The sequence below is a fragment of the Pholis gunnellus genome, assembly GCF_910591455.1.
Source record: "Pholis gunnellus genome assembly, chromosome: 8".
Lineage (NCBI taxonomy): Eukaryota > Metazoa > Chordata > Actinopteri > Perciformes > Pholidae > Pholis > Pholis gunnellus.
In genome coordinates this window covers 7101944-7117963 of record NC_136534.1, presented here as the reverse complement: position 1 = coordinate 7117963, position 16020 = coordinate 7101944, and the positions used below count along the sequence as shown (strand labels likewise).

Here is a 16020-nt window from a genome sequence, read left to right as displayed (position 1 = left end):
CACAGCAACCCACCCATGCAGATACACTGGTTTAGGTGGCATATCTACATGACTAATCGCATCAATCCTACAGTGTTTGTGTTTTAGGGCAAGACATTAGTGTTCAGCGTGTATGCTTTTTAGTATTTCTTGGACATGTAGTAGCTGAATATGGGCCATGCCTTTTCTCCTCACTGATGACTATAATAAAACAAAGTATTGCCAGGAGCCTAGATTATATGTTCATCACTGCATATAATAGCAAGTGTGTTGTAAAAACAATCGTTTAAATGCCTTTTGGCTTTGTAAGTAAGGAGTTTGTGGAGCCTTTTGTAAAGGTTACTATCTTCTGATAAATATAGTTTTAGTGCTGTTCTGAGCTGTAGAAGGGGAGCAGCCGAAAGATTGTGTCAACTTCTTAATTCAAAAGATTGGACACCTGGTGTCGAGCTTTTTCCGGCAAGCACACATCCTCTGTAGAGCTGGCCTTTTTTTCTGTAGCGCTCGTTAACCGTCCGTCAGATGCGGTGAGTGTGCAGACAGTGAGATAGGCCACAGACGCGCATCCGGCCACTGGCAGCCAATTAAAATTCCATGCGAGTCACATTTTACCTTGCGCATCTTTCAGTCAGGGATGTGTGCACGTGTTGTGTGATGAGCTGATTTACATGTTGTTCTTTGAGCGTGTGTGTGTGTGTGTGTATAGCATGAATAAAGAACGATGGGTCTTTCAGCATGAGAGATCATTAAGGCAGCGCTCTCGGGGAGCATGCCACCTCTCTGTTTCCTGAGGAATCCATTCAGCCACCAGCTATACTTGGATCTAAATATATCCAACCCTCTCGGTGACGAGGGGGAGTCGCAGGCAGAAATTGCTGTAAACGTGGAGAAGAAGTGAGTGACTGTTCTTTTGACCCGCTGTCTAGAGCTGAGCAGTCCAGTAAATGTATTAGTTGTTCTTTTTGGGATGAACAAAATGGCTGGTTTACCTCTGCCAGACCAATGGCTCAGATGTTATGCTGTGGAAAGTCTGCGTGTAGCGGAGATGTAGCTGTGTAAAGACGCTCACATGGCTGCATAAGAGCTTTTTGATTCCTCACTGAGTGGTCTGCTTCTCTCACTGTTGTTAAATGGCTTTTATTGTTGTTCAGATGGCCAGTGATCCAACGTTTCCGTCCGTTCGTACATTCCACATTTGTAAGAGTTGGCCAGTCAGCAGTATTAAAAACATCTCATTATTGAGTTAGTCCATCGTTGCTGATTCAGCCTCATTCTCAGGTTTTCCAGATTCCAGATCGGGCCAGTGAAGTATCAGAGTGGCTCAGCAGGGCCGGTCCGTAATACAGTCATCGGTTCTTTAACGGTGATTGGAGACGGCACTTCCCTCTGCGCCACACACAGATCCCACTGGGCAGCGGCTCGTGGACCTCGACAAAAAATTTAAAAAAGCTTCTTATTTTCCCGTCAGTGGTTCGACTGTAACGTCTCTACTATGTGACTGCTGGGTGCACCATCAAGCACATCTGCCCTGCTAAACATTGCCCGTCAAAGACAAACCCACTAGCATCACTTGGCTGATGAAGCCAAGACGAAGTATTGGTTTCCCACCTTTATCCCACTTGGTCATTTTTTTTCAAAAAGTCAAGTTTGAACAAATTCAAACTAACTAATTGTTAACTTAATCGATTACTTTGAATGAAACCCATGTTTTACCGTGCTGTTTCACACAAAGTCCACAATCACTGGAGGCGTGTGACTCGTAAAATGTCACGTGACGTGTTTCTTGTACAAACACGATGCACAAATGCGTGCAGAGTGATCTGTAAATCGGTATCTGTGCCTCTAAATTCACAACTCGTACATCACCATTTGTAAATTAACACAAACGAATGCATTGTCATGTTTTTTACTAGAACGTACCCATTTGCATGTCTTGATGACATTCACTCAACGTTTTAGATTGGAAATGTGTTTTTGGTTGCTTTGTCCTACTGGACCAGCGCTCTCCAGTAGATGGCGGTAATGCAACATTTAAGGATGCCAACTGCTGTTAAAAACTTAAACTTTATTTACAGGGCTGCCAACTTTTCAATTGAATTTATTTATTTGGAGCGAGATTCAATATTGGTGACTTCATTTTTGTGAGTAGGTCCTATCCTTCTGGTACTCACGGCTGGGTCAAGGTCTTCACTTCTCAACCCCGAGGGATTTAGTTTCAAAGGTTCACCGAACAAATTCTCAATTTTAAAGCATTTGATGAAAAGCCAAGTCAATAATAATAGTCAATGATGGAAGTTGATCAGCATACTTGCCAACCTCCAGCCATCATAGCCTAGTTAACTTAAAAGGTTGTTACCGGCAATAGAGAATAATCAGCTTTGTTAGGTTAATTTTTTTTTGTAAAATGTGTGTATGTGCTAACATGCTGAATCCTGTTTGGTGCTTCACGATGCTTTCTCATCATTTCTGTTTCACAAATTCTATGTGATGAAATGGATTTCTGATTTCTGACAGAAACTTGAATTTGCATACATGAAGTAATGTAATTTGTATAATTTACCTAATTGTAGTGACAGCAACAGTAACTCTTACAACATGATAATGCTGTGTTTTAGCATTAATACCAGCTATGCAGAATTTAAAAAAAGTATGAATAATTGGCTATATCCAGTTATAGCTATAGTTGAGTTATCGGTTATACATTTGTTTTTTTCTGCGCCATCCATCAATGTTGCATTACCTCCATCTACTGGAGGGTGCCTCGTCCTCCCGTCACCTTTTGTGTGACACACAGCGGTGAGACAAAACGGTCTGAAAGGGTCCACACGAAACCATCTAAGATTCACAAATGCTTCACGGTTCCCAGATGAATATATGGAATGTGAATGTTCTTGAGGATGATTTAGTAAAAATGTGACAATGTATTTGTACAACTGTTGTGTGTGTGTTTATATACAAATGGTAATATACAGTCTAAATAAAGCGCACAGATATAAATAGAGAGAGAGAGGTTTTCAGATACAAATCACTCATTTATTTCTGCATCGTGCTTTACAAGTCACACAACTTGACATTTGTTTGTTTTAACACCATAGCCCTCAGCTGGACTGCATGACAAACTAATTGAAATGGTTACAGGGCATTACAGTTCCAATATTACATTTCTCCCATGTTCAAATGAAAGTTGTAATATCAAATACAACCCTAATCCCTGTTCATCAATGTTTTGCAGTGCTGAGTGAGCTATAAACACTGCATTTGTGCATTATTTTACAACAACCTTACAATAGAGAGTTGAAAGTCATTTTTTTTCTTCATTTTCTTTCTTTGATGCATTGAAAGGGTCAACCTTACATCTCTAATACTTATTCTAAAAGGTCAGCACACAAGATGCAGTGAGCCCAGAGTCTGTTACTGTAAGGAGTGGTACACAGAAATCTGTTTTTACAGCCGCTGTTGTGTTGGTATCTCTTAGTTACTCGCTGAGCACAAAGCTCGGCCTGTTTTTTTTTTTTTTTTCTTCCTAATTATCTCTGCCTTTCACTCTCTCTCAGCATTATTGGACTCATCCCTCAGATTGTTGTTCATTTTGAACCACAGAAAGTCGGAGCATGTCCTCTGAGCAAGTCCGTGCGAGCCTGCGAGTGTGCAAGTCCCATCTGCGCCCATAAAAGACCTTAAATCATAATCCATCAACAATCCGTCTTAAGTATTAAACGCTGTTCCCCTGCAGGCTGGAAAGGTGGATGGTGAACTTTGTAGGTTGTATCCCTGCAGCACAGCACAGCAATCATGCGGTAAGCAAAAAAAAGCCAAACAATTGGACTTTGCTTTGGACTTGCAGCTATTGTTAAAAACCTGTCAGAATGAATGTCATGTCAAAGCAGTTTCTGAAGTTGTGTAAAATCATGCCATAGTGCGTGTGATTAAATGTTTGGCATTAGGACATCTCGATTTGCTCAAACTAACTACCGTGTGTGTATATTTTGGAGCAGTTCTGATGCTATTCTATCAGGACTTGAGCTGGCCTGGTGTGCCGGGTAACATTCCCCCCCCTCCCGATAGATGTGGCTCCTGGCCTGCGCTCCAGCTGGAGTCTCGTTGTGACTGTAGCGCTGCCTGGATCTCGGCACTCGGCGTGATGCAACCAATTTGGCCGAACCTGTTCAACCTTTAAAAAAACATATGCAGAATGAGTCTCTTAAGGACTTCAAGTGCACCAATATGTCAAGTCTTACAGCATAATATGAAACTGTCTAAGTCGCAAACAAAGGCAGAATTTAGTGGATGCTTGCTAGAGAGGGGGGGGGGGGTAATGGGGAGTATGCAACATCTGTTCTGATTCTTGGAAGTGGCGCAGGTTGCAATGTCTGCATGTTCCGAGTGCTCAGGAGTCTGTTGACTCACTGTGCAGATAAGACCTCCTTATCAAGGCTCCGCTCACCCCTCTCACTTTCTCGTAATGGGTTCAAGCCGTAATGTGTGTCCCGAGCCCAAGACGGCTGGCGAGTAGAGTGTTCGGGAAGCAGGCGGGAGTCGGGCTGGACGCAGAGCGCCCGGACGTGTTTGTTTGTCATGCGTTGAGGTGGAAACGGATGCGAAAGCAAACGGAGCCAGGGAGCCGGCAGCGACTTGTGCTCAATGTCAAGTTCAACCTGTTGTTTTAGTCCTGACTGCTGTGGTTGTTGTTCTTTTAATACCACCTACCATCCTTGTATGGGGTGAATAATCTGTCACACGAGGTTGCCATTAAGAGATTTCAGCAGAGCAGTGCCCCGTGGGCCGGAGGAAAATATTCCAAAAATTGCTACCAAACCATAGATGGTACATTAGAACATATTTGATTGTCTGTATTTATGCAAAACTGATTCAGGCTTCCTCAGATGGAAGCAATCTTTTGATAATGAATAAAAACTTGCTTTTAACATTCAAACCATAATTTAAATATTTATGACCAACAGAGTGGTCTGCCGGTTGCTTTCAGAAGGAAAATCAAACGAGTAATGGTGATGAGGTTTACCCCCGACCTCGCTCTTCTCAACCTCGTCTGATTATCTTTTGGAGAATTTGATGTAATATTAAAATGTTCAAGTGTCTGAGTTATTGTGGTGAAGTGAGCTTTCAAATTGATGATCAGTTTTCCTTTGGGGAAAGAATCTGCCAGGGGTATTTGAGTTTCCCCAATTTTGACACAGGATTTTTCTGGCACATCTGGCAGAAGCGTTTTCTAATAAACGTCAAGTGTTTTGCTCTGTTCACAAGAGACCCTGATCTCCGTAACAGAGTCAATTTTGATGATGTCGGCTAAGATTCCACAACTTGAAGCATTTATTTTTTTGTCATTTGGTCAACTGTGAATTTCTTTTTATTTTTAATTTTTTGAAAATTGATTAAGAAGCCAGAGAAAAGTGAAAAGTTAGTTTTTCAAGGACTGGGTACTTTCCTTAGCCCGCCACTCTGCTTTGACGTCTACCTCATAGCAACCTCATTATCCTTGTGATTTAGCTACAATCATGTTGAATTATGAAAACGTTCGGAGCTTTTCTAATGAAACCAGGTTTCTGAACGGCCACATGGAAATTGACCAAGTCCACTGGCAAATGCTGGTTCAGAGCACACGTCCACGTTTGCACTTGAAAACACAACCTTTGAACTTGTTCGCCGATTGTACTCCACCAGCAGAGATCAATCTCTCCTCCTGAGTGAGGATACAGCAGTGTCCCATGACATAACCACTTCTCATCCTTGTTTCAGGCACAGCTTCTTGTGACCTTTGCATTTTCAACTGGAGAGCATAGAGTAGAAATGACTTCCAGTCCTTTCTGCCTCATTTCCCAGTAAGAAAGATGAGCCTTGAGCTTTGTCATTGGCATCATGGTTTAGAAAAGTAAATGATGGCTTCCAACAGGTGGTCTCCAGATGATGGCCTAGGAGCTGCCTGTTTCTGCTGTGAAGAAGAAGAAGGGCTGGTTTACACTGTGTTATTCAAATAAGAGCAAGGCTACAGCAAAACCATCTGGACAGTAGAAATAGCAAAGTAAATGAGCTTCAGGGAAACGTTAAGCATTAGAGTGTCTGATACAAATTTCTTTTTTTCTTGCAATAATTGCTGAGTTATACAATTGTAATAGACGATCCCTATCAGAACAATAAAGTTGTACTGTTAAAGCAATAAATACATACAAATAACAGAATAAATCATTGCTTTAATGTCAGTCTAAGAAAAACAGGGAATGAGGAAATATGAAATGTTTTGATGTTTGATAAAATTGTGGATATGTTTTCTTTTCATTATAGTATTCATTTTAAAGGAAGGGTTGGTAATCTTGAGAAGATACGCTAGATTAAAAAAAAATGTATCAAACCTAAAAACCCAACCCAGGGTTGACAACTTTTTTCCGATGAAAGTAGCTTGCATTGCTAGCTCCTAAAGTTGCTGCAGGCAGGCAGCTGAGATGATTGCTATCAGGATGTAATGACTATTTCAACGAGAATATATCAAAAACTGTTTTTGAAAAAGATTACCCTCCCTGCCTTTAATGTTGAATCTGAATCTATATGAAAAAAACAATGACATAAATGACATTTTTTTGCTGCTTTTTCTCATTTTACGTTGGTGAAGTTTTTATTTTTATTCAGTTTTAAGCTTTGTCAGACCGACTGCTCAGAACACGCCTCCCAACAAGCTGTTGTAACAACTTAACAGCTCATGCTGTGATAGAGTCTGGTAAACTAGATAGCAATAGAGCGCAAGTAGAGAAAGGGTTGGAAATGCTTTTGCCACTCCAAGTGCTAGCAGTACCAATGCCGACTTGACCAAGTCAGCCGGGTAGAAAAAAATGAGACTAAGCATAAAAACGAGCAGTTACAGGATTCTGTATAAAATGTCTTGTATGAAAAAGGCTTAGTAACAATTTCCATTTCATGTTTTTAATAGTATTAAATAACGTCATGTTTGAAATCCGTTCAAAAGAACACTTTTGGAACATCATGGTTTGTGTTGGTTAAGTGATAGTTGAGCTCACCCGACAGGACTGTGGAGATACATCGGACAAAGACCCAATTTACTCTTAGTTACTCTATTGGAGGAGCATGAAGTAACTGTCAGTAAGCAGTCTGTGGAAGTAGCCACTCATCTATGGTCCGTCTCCTCTGTCCTTGTGTTAACGGCAGTTGGAGCCGTAAACTAAAATTTGTGTTGTCTGTCAAATACAAGGATCACCGAACGGCTGTAGAGTTTACCTGATATCTGCAGCACTGCGGCAGACGTGTAGCACGTCAGTTCTTCTTGATTTGGACCAGTGGTTTTTAAAATCCTTTTGTCAAGCGGCCTTTGATTTATTCGATAGGCGTGATTCAATAGTTCCATACAAGTTCGTCCCAACACAATTCCAGGACTGGAAAGAAATTATGGAAGAGTTGGATGATGTAGAGAAGCTCTTTTGCCTAGAATTTATAAGATGGTGGTTGTTGTTGTAACAGGATGTGAGGTACTTATCCAGAAAACCCATCTCTGCGGCTCCGCAGGCGCAGGCTTTTTCCGCAGAAGTATGAATTAGGCATTAGCATCTAACTACTGTTCTCAAGGTTGGCTATTAGCACGTCAAATGCTTGCAAGTTCAACAAATGACAATCCCACATAGAGAACGTTGTAGGTCTGCAGGATGTTGGACATGAAAAGGAAAAATATTTCTTGAAATGATGGGAAACCCTGCTGTGTGCCAGAGGATCATCCCAGGAAAAACAGACCAGACAGTGTTTAGAACAGAATCAGCTAGCTGAACATGCCATCCATTGTGTTTTACCAATTGGTGGGAGACTCCTAAATGGATTTTTTTATATATATCTATATATATTGGTTGGTTGGTTGGTTGGTTGGTTGGTTGGTTGGTTGGTTGGTTGGTTGGTTAGTCATGGGATTGTGTTGTGCGCCTACATAATATATAGATTTCCCTGCCTTGATTTGACACCCAGCACGGTGGTGAGCATACGCTGCCTTTATCTGAGTCTGTGGTCTGCAGCCGGGCCAGGCAGCCTGCTAGCGATTAGCACACAGACGGACCGGGCTCCTGCCTGTGTTGCCCTTTCAGTTGTGGCTACTCTGCCAGTATCTGCTCACTGGCCCACCACAACACTCCTAATAGCTTTGGCCCGCTGTCACACACACGCACACACACACACACACGCACACACACACACACACACACTGGAAACAATCTAAAGCGGAAGAAAATTGGCACAGGAAGATAGTGGCCAGAGGTTTGGCTCCCTGCATTCTTATTATTGTAGCCCACGACTGTAATTACAATGTTAACACGGAGCTCTTTGGACCAGACCCGCAGGACTTTGTGGAGAGAAAGTAAGAAAACATGGGGCAAGAGAAACCTGGTTAAAGAATGAAGTCATGAAGGGGGGGATCATGGGGCAAAGGGGGGGGCATGTGCCGTTTGGCTAGTGTGTGTGTGTGTGTGTGTGTGTCATAACTCTGTCATGTGTAGTGCCGCAGCGCAGTGTTTCGATGGTTATATCAGTGGAAAATTACTCATGGTTGTTTTTCTGTGATGGGTCCAGCTCCTCTGTCTGTCTCTCCCGGTGTCGCTGGTGAAAAGTATGGCGTAATGCAACACTGCAAAAGAATAAAACCTTGACCAGCACTTCAGTTTCCAGTCATTTATCTATACATGTGTAGATGTGTACATCACCAAGTTTGTGGTTGATGAAGCCCATTTGTGGTTCACCCTAACCTTTTAAGGTGGAGTAATCTCCCCCTCTGTGTCTCCTCAAATCCCCTCCGCCCCACACTTGACTGTCTGCTACTGACTTCTTTTCCATTCTTCCTCCTGGCAGTAGCTCGTGCTCACATTCCACCGCTGGGCACTGGAGATTTCTCAAATTTTTCCCTGTGTCACTCACCGGAGTAATGTGGCCAAGCCCACGCCTCCACGCATTGAAAAGTCGTATTGGCTCATGATAGACACTGAGATATAGGACGCATTGTTAATATTAGCCAGGGTTGTTTTTGTAAGAGACGCACTAGCCAGTGATTACCACACATCGCCGCCCTGTGTCACTCATCTCAGGTCTCCCATACAGATCAAACGGATTAGATTAATTACCCAACACTGTTGAAAATGGGCTGAAACATCAAAATGAGTCAGAGAAATCACACTTTTCACTTCCATTTCTCTCATGAGGAGATAATGGCCAAACACAATTTTTGGTTCCAAATGATAATGATGATGATTTTGATTATGGCAGTGGCAGTTTTTGTTACAAATCAATCTCTCTAAAAGCCAAAAAAACACTTTGTATTGGACCGGTTGTTGTTTTTTGGTCCAAGTCGCCAGTTTTCCACTGCAGAGGACAGGTTAGTTAAGGAGCCTTGGCCAGAGTTGTGGGCAGATTGAGATCATCGAGGTCAGCCTGTCGGCCGATAGCAGGATCAAGTGGAAAAGGCAGTGTCTGAAGTCACATCCAAGAGGTCCGCACACATACACCACATACCAGCAGATAGGTCTGTTGCCCAGGTATTCTACAGGTCCTTTAAAAGTCCGTTATAAATCATGGAGTCTGTTACGTAACCTGAAACCAAACCAAAAACTATTAAAGATTTTCATCATTCTTAGAAGGAGATTTTTATGTTCTTATTTTCACAGCAGCTCTTAAAATTAATAGAAAACACATTTGCTAATGTATTATGCATTTCTGTTCATGCAATATTTTAGAAATGTTCTATCAAAATGAATGGTTGGGAATTGGTAACAATTATTTAAACTCTCAATTATTTGTTCTTGTTTTTCTTAGACTTTCCATTTAGCGGTCCTGAACTTTCATATATATATATATATATATATATATATATATATATATACACACACACTTATAACACAAGTTAGGTTACTAATGTTACATTTTAATACTGTAATTATGCTGCTAAATTACAGTAGTCTGCTGTTATGGTTAATTGACAGCATTAACTGTTAATTTACATGCGAGGGATGAACATTTAACTGTATGTTACAGTTATTATGAAATACTGTAAGATACTGTTTTAAATCCACCATAAATTTACAGCAATTCATTAGTGTATTTTTTTTATTTAAAACAAAAAAGGAAAACACAGTTTTTGGACATATTGTTGTAAACCACAGGCCTCTTGGTGAGTGTTTCCCTCAGCATCTGGTGACTGACATTTTAGAGCGATTGTTTTTAGGAGATGCCTGTCAAACATTTGTCCCTTTTGTAACATTTAACATTTGGGAGGACCCATTGTTTGGATAAGTTTGTTTTCCACTCAGAAAGTGGAAGCTAGCCAGCTAAGCTAACTAGCTTCCACTCGGAAAGATGAAGCAATTCAGCCTAGCTTGCAAACATTTGCACTGATTCCCACCAGATGTTACTTTTCGAAGAAAACAAGAGAAAACAAAACTCTGTTGGCTGAGGGTGAAAATTGTGTCGAGACCATGTACTTGTGCTCTTAAGTGGAGTGTATTCTGTCGTAGCACATAGCGCTCTGCATTATATGCTCTATATTGTGTTAAATTGTTGTTGGCATTCGTCAGACCAATGTTTGTCGCTTAGAGTGTGTGTTTTGCATTGAATTTCTGCTGCAAAATGCCAGGGTCGTTTTCTTTTTTTATCCCAGTCCATCACTGGATACGACTGTGATGATGGCAAATTAGCAGAACACACTCATGTATTGATATGTACGCTCAATACATGTATGAATCCCCCTTTGTTCCAAAAAAGGTCATGGTAAATTATTTTGACTGTTTTGTGACACAAGTCACAACTGGATTAGTAGTCACTGTTTATAAAAGAGACGAATGGATTCGGGACATGAAATTCTTTTTCCCCCAAACCTCACTTTGCATAGTATTGATGGCAGCCAGATGCAGTTGCCTTTGTGATGTCCTTATGCTTCTGTAGGAATGTCACAGGCACTGGGACCCATTAAACAAGCTTCCTGTTGTGGAGGTTTGTGTTCCTCATCTTGTATTGTGTCTTGTGGTGACTTTTAAGGTGGTTTAATGAAATTGTGGTGTTGTATTTTGATGCTGCTGCCACCATAAAGCACCACTGTAAAGCTTTTTGATTATTGTTTTTATTTCCATAAAACGTCCTTCTTTTCGTTATCCAACACTGTATTATGAGTACATAGGCAGGAGACATTCTTCGTTGCTTAGAAGTATTTATGAGGTACAATGTCAACAAAGTCATAATCTGCAAAACCAAAGCAGGTTATGATGTGAAAATTGTACAATATGATGTAGGCTTGTCATCGTAGTAGAATTTCTGACACCGATGCAAGTTCTATCAACTTTTCTGATGTCCTCAAGGCAACGAAAACTGTCTTTACTCGTAGATTTTCATATTTCAGAAAAACAAGTTTTAAACTTGAAGAAACTTTAACCTTAAAGTTACAAGAACACAGCCAACCACAGTTTAATATTTCTTAGAAGGTAATTTACAACAACAGAGACTCCAGAGATTGAATAACCACAAGCACTAATTGTCAACATCGATTAAGTGGCGGATGAATTTCTCAAGCAATTGTTCGGTCTATGAAAGGTAATGAAACAGTTAAAGAATATCCATGATTTCTTTCCAGAGCCCAAAGTGACGTCTTCACATTGATTGTTTTGTCTGACCAACGGTACATGACCCAAAAATATTCAATGAAGAAACATGTCACAGTGAGCGAAACCGCTAATCCTCACATTGGAGAAACTGGAATCAGAAAACATAAATTCTCTTTGTCTAGCAGAGTCGAATCAACACTGTCACATTGACTTTAACACGACGTAGCACTATAACCTCCACTACGGCCATTTTTATTGTAGGGCTACGGCAATGGATTGCGTCATAGAAAAAGAGTACTATAATATTTTACTCAAGTAAAATGAATGTGCAAAGATAAAATGTTCTCGGAGTAAATGTTACTGCTGTTTTGGCTCCTTTTTCTTTTGTTCATTCTCACACAGTTTATCAGGACTTGTTCACGTGGCTTTTGTTTTTACTCTGACGGATGCGATACTATTATAAGTAATCGTAAAAATCGCGGATGCTTTGGCGCATTTTGACACGCCCCCCCGAACCTGTGATATTTTCTAGCAAGCTTACCTGAACCCGAACGATGCGTGGGTCAACTCGCGTATTTCTACTATATATATATGTAGTACAGCCTATATATTTTGTCATATATCAGTTTTATGTATGCAGGGCCACTTGGCGGTGGCCTCTGGCCCATTGGTGGCCTGCAGGCCGCTAATTCAATAGGCGGGGTATAGACCGTTTTTATAAGACCTCTGACGGTAATTGAATGATATTTACGACCTTGCTGTCCGCTCAAAACATGCAGCAGAGCTGTCACCAAGTTGGAGTGTGTGCAGTAGCTGTCGTGTGTCCGTGTGTACACACCGATGCAGTCGGTGTTGCGGTGTGGTTGTAGGGCATAAAGGTAGAGTGTGTGTGTGTGCGTGTGTCGGGGAGTAATTGAGATGAATTGGTTTTAATGGGACTTTATGGGATGTTTGGAGTTATTTCTGTCTGAGGTCTCCTCTGGCGTCCTGGCTCCTCTGGAGGATGGCTTGGCCCTCCGCCCAGCGCCGAGACTGTTCTCCCCTTTCTGCTCTGCTCTGCTCTTTCATCCTTGCACTCTCTCACCCTCTCTCTCTCACTCACTGGTTCTCACTTTCCTTCTCTGTCGTGAGAGGGAGGGAGAGAGAGAGAGAGAGAGCGAGTGATTGTATAGCAGTGAGTAAGTGAGTGTTTGTGTTTCCTCCCACCCCGCTTCCCTCCCAGCACTGTGATTTTTACAGGGCCTCCGGTTCGCCGAGCACTCACCCCTCTCCGCTAATCGCAGAGTGCCACTTTAAAGGCCCCAGCCAGTAGTCAAGCCTCATCCCGGCTCTCATTTGTCACGGAGATCACATGGTGGCGCATGAGTTAGGACCCTGTGGTGGCCGCACAATTACAGGGTCGGCGGAAAGGAGCGAAGCCAGCGGCAAGGACGACTCCTCGGTGGCGGCACAGAACTTCAACTTCCTCCTCGTGTTGCGTTTTGATGGACGGCCTGGAGAAAAAAAGGAGGAGGCATACTATATGGGAAGACGGTGTGTCACTTACAGTCTAGCATGTGTGTATGTGCGTGCACCGTTACAGTACAAGCACAGAAGATTTTGTTTTTGTTATCGCCGCTATTTAAACGTTTTTCTCGACCAATTTAGTGGCGTAAAAATACAGATCCAACAAATAAGTGTTGGCAACTTCTTCTGGAAGGAGTCTTGTGTTGTGAGAACTTTGAAAAGCACGTTATGGGATTCTGCACCAGTCAAACCGCGGCCCAGTTTAGCCCCAATTATGGACTGTTTTTATTCACTTCTCATCCCCATAGTCTGTACACTCCACAATGAATTAGTGCTCTGTATATTATATACTCCATAAATACGTCAGGTTTTTTTCCCCTATATATAAGTGTCTCCTTCTTTGCTCAGATGACACTTCAATGCCAAAATACCACAAGAGCATTAGCAGCAGGAAGCGACCTGTGAAAGTAACTCGCTGTCACTATCACAAAATGTAAATCAATCAATCCCGAGTAAGCGCCATGTATAAAAAGCATTGTGTGTCTGCTCGTGTGGTGTACTTGAGAACACATACACGTGCATATGTGGCTGTGTGGTCTGGGTGCACATCTGCACTTATGTGCGTGTGTGAGTATATATGCCATGGGAGAGTGACAGCTCTGACTTGAGCCTCTGAGGTTATGCCAGGTCATTGGCCGCTGGCCTCCGAGTGGTGAGGACGCATAGTGGGGAGCACTGGGACCGGGAGCATAGGCTTTAGAGCAGAAGGATAAATGGAGGGTTTTAGGGATGGATTGAGGGAGGAGCAAAGAGAAGAAAAAAAACTATTGAGGATGAGACGAACCACAGCATGGAGCAACGACAGAGTCACGAGGAATAGGACAGAAGGAGCCTGATGGTGGAGGAGACAGATTGAAGTAGGTGAGGACGGAGTGAATGCAGGAGGACGAGCTCGACGTCGCTCATTAGGTTTGGGTGTGTATGGGAATGGCTGTAAACAAGACATTTCCTCTGCAGCCAGTGGAACAACTCTGGCATCTAATGACAGCCCTGCAGCACAAAGAGTAGTGAAGCTGCAGCCACCAGAGCTGTCGCCAGGCCAAACTACCACCAGCAGCCACCAACCAGGAGTTTTGACTTGGTGCCCGGACCGGGTCAGGGAGGAGGATGTCTCGAGCCAGCAACTTGCAGAAGCTTATATACAGAATCGTAACTTACCTAAAATATTCCACCAACTAGGAAAAGGGTACAATCTAATGTTTTTGGGGACACAAAGTCAGATGCTGAGTGAAGTAATTACAAGTTTATCTTTCACTGGCAAGTGTCCCCCTCCAATGAAAAGAAGCTGGTGTCATTGAGGGGATGCCACAGTGTCCCAGCTGGCACTTAAATCAGGCAAGGCTCCGGGTTTGTATCTTTGTTTGGTCATGTAATTATTGTCTGGGAAAAAGTTTAGTAGTAAATGACAAGTTGACTAATTTATGGCCTGACTTCCTTGGATTTTGTTGGCTTTTCTCAGAAGCTAGACTGTGTTCGGAAACATTTAAAACTGATGCTTGACTCAGTCCAAGAATATTGTGCAGTACAGCAGATTAATCATAGGGCAAAGCTAACACTGAAAGAAAGTATTGAAGACAGAATTACACAAACCAATTGATTCTCCAACAGAATTAGAACATTTTAACAACACAAATCAGTTTCCTATCCACTGGAATTGGACAACATAGCAACTAACACCACTTTTTCGTTTTCCAATTCCCCCAAGTCATCACTCATTACCACACAGCCTTTCTTTTACAGTAAAAAAAGCACACCCTTTTCCACTGTCACTATCTACCTTAATATTGGTGCATAGTCTGCTATTTTCTCTCAACAACCCTTTTACTCACTGCTCCAATGTCGGTGAGGGAATTCTCACAGGACACAAGTGACTCTGTGGTAAACTCATCAGGCACGAGGCCATGGTGTAAAACCATAACAAAGAGGTCCCGCTTCCAGCACGTCTTTCTGAGGTTTCATTGAAAGATTCATGACATCTTTTAATTTAATTCTCCCTCAAGACACATCATTTCTCTCCTTGGATGCATCAAACTGATCATCTCCTTACAGTGTCCAATGTACTTCATTTGGTTCCATCGCTGTTGTAAGAGTAACTTCTTAGTCCCAATTTTACTGACATGAGAGGTTGCTGTCGTGGGCAAATAGATGACTTTTCAGAAAAGGGTCAAACCTAACAATGAGAGTGGATGGTTCTGTCTCCTGAAAACCCATCCAGGAACCTGAAGCAACTGGGTTAAAGACTACGGTCACAATTACTGTAGAAGTTAGTGTCCTGTCAGAGATGCAAAAAGTACTCAGTGCGAGATCGTCTTTTCTTTGTTTCTTATGTGTAATTGAACCTCAGGCGGGGAGGTGAGTTGAATGAGTTGGATAGTTTTGGTGTAAGGCCGGCCATGAATAGGTTGCAATCTGACAACAGAAGCCATTACAGTTTCCCTTTTTGTTCAGACTGGAAATACATTGAAGTGGATGGACAAATGTGTTCCCCAAGCATATTTCTAGGGACAGACAAATGCAAAACCGATATCCATAACTTTGACATTTGTGGTTTTTAAGTGAAGTGTCTCGACACTGGGTGGATCGCCATGAAATTCGGCGCAGATATCCATGCTACCCTGAGGATGAGTCCTAATGATTTAGGTGAACCCCCGGACTTTCCATCTAGTACCATCATCGGGTCAAAATCTGTATGTCTCCAATACTCTATGTTCTCATCAGCCTACCCGGCACTTTGTGTTGGGTTCTAATTAAAAACATGCTGACACACTAAACTAAGATGGTACACCTAATAAACCTCTGCATCTTAGTATTTTCAGTCTGAGCACACAGCATGTTTAATTCAATGCATTGGCTACAGTTTATTTGAAGAGTGAGAAAGTATAGTGAGAAAAGG

The 16020-nt window shown here is 42.1% G+C and overlaps 1 protein-coding gene across 1 annotated transcript in view; it reads left to right on the top strand.

Moving 5' to 3' along the window:
• The window catches only part of bckdhb (branched chain keto acid dehydrogenase E1 subunit beta), a 46340-nt gene that overhangs the window by 18122 nt on the left and 12198 nt on the right, over positions 1-16020 (top strand). The window lies entirely within an intron of this gene.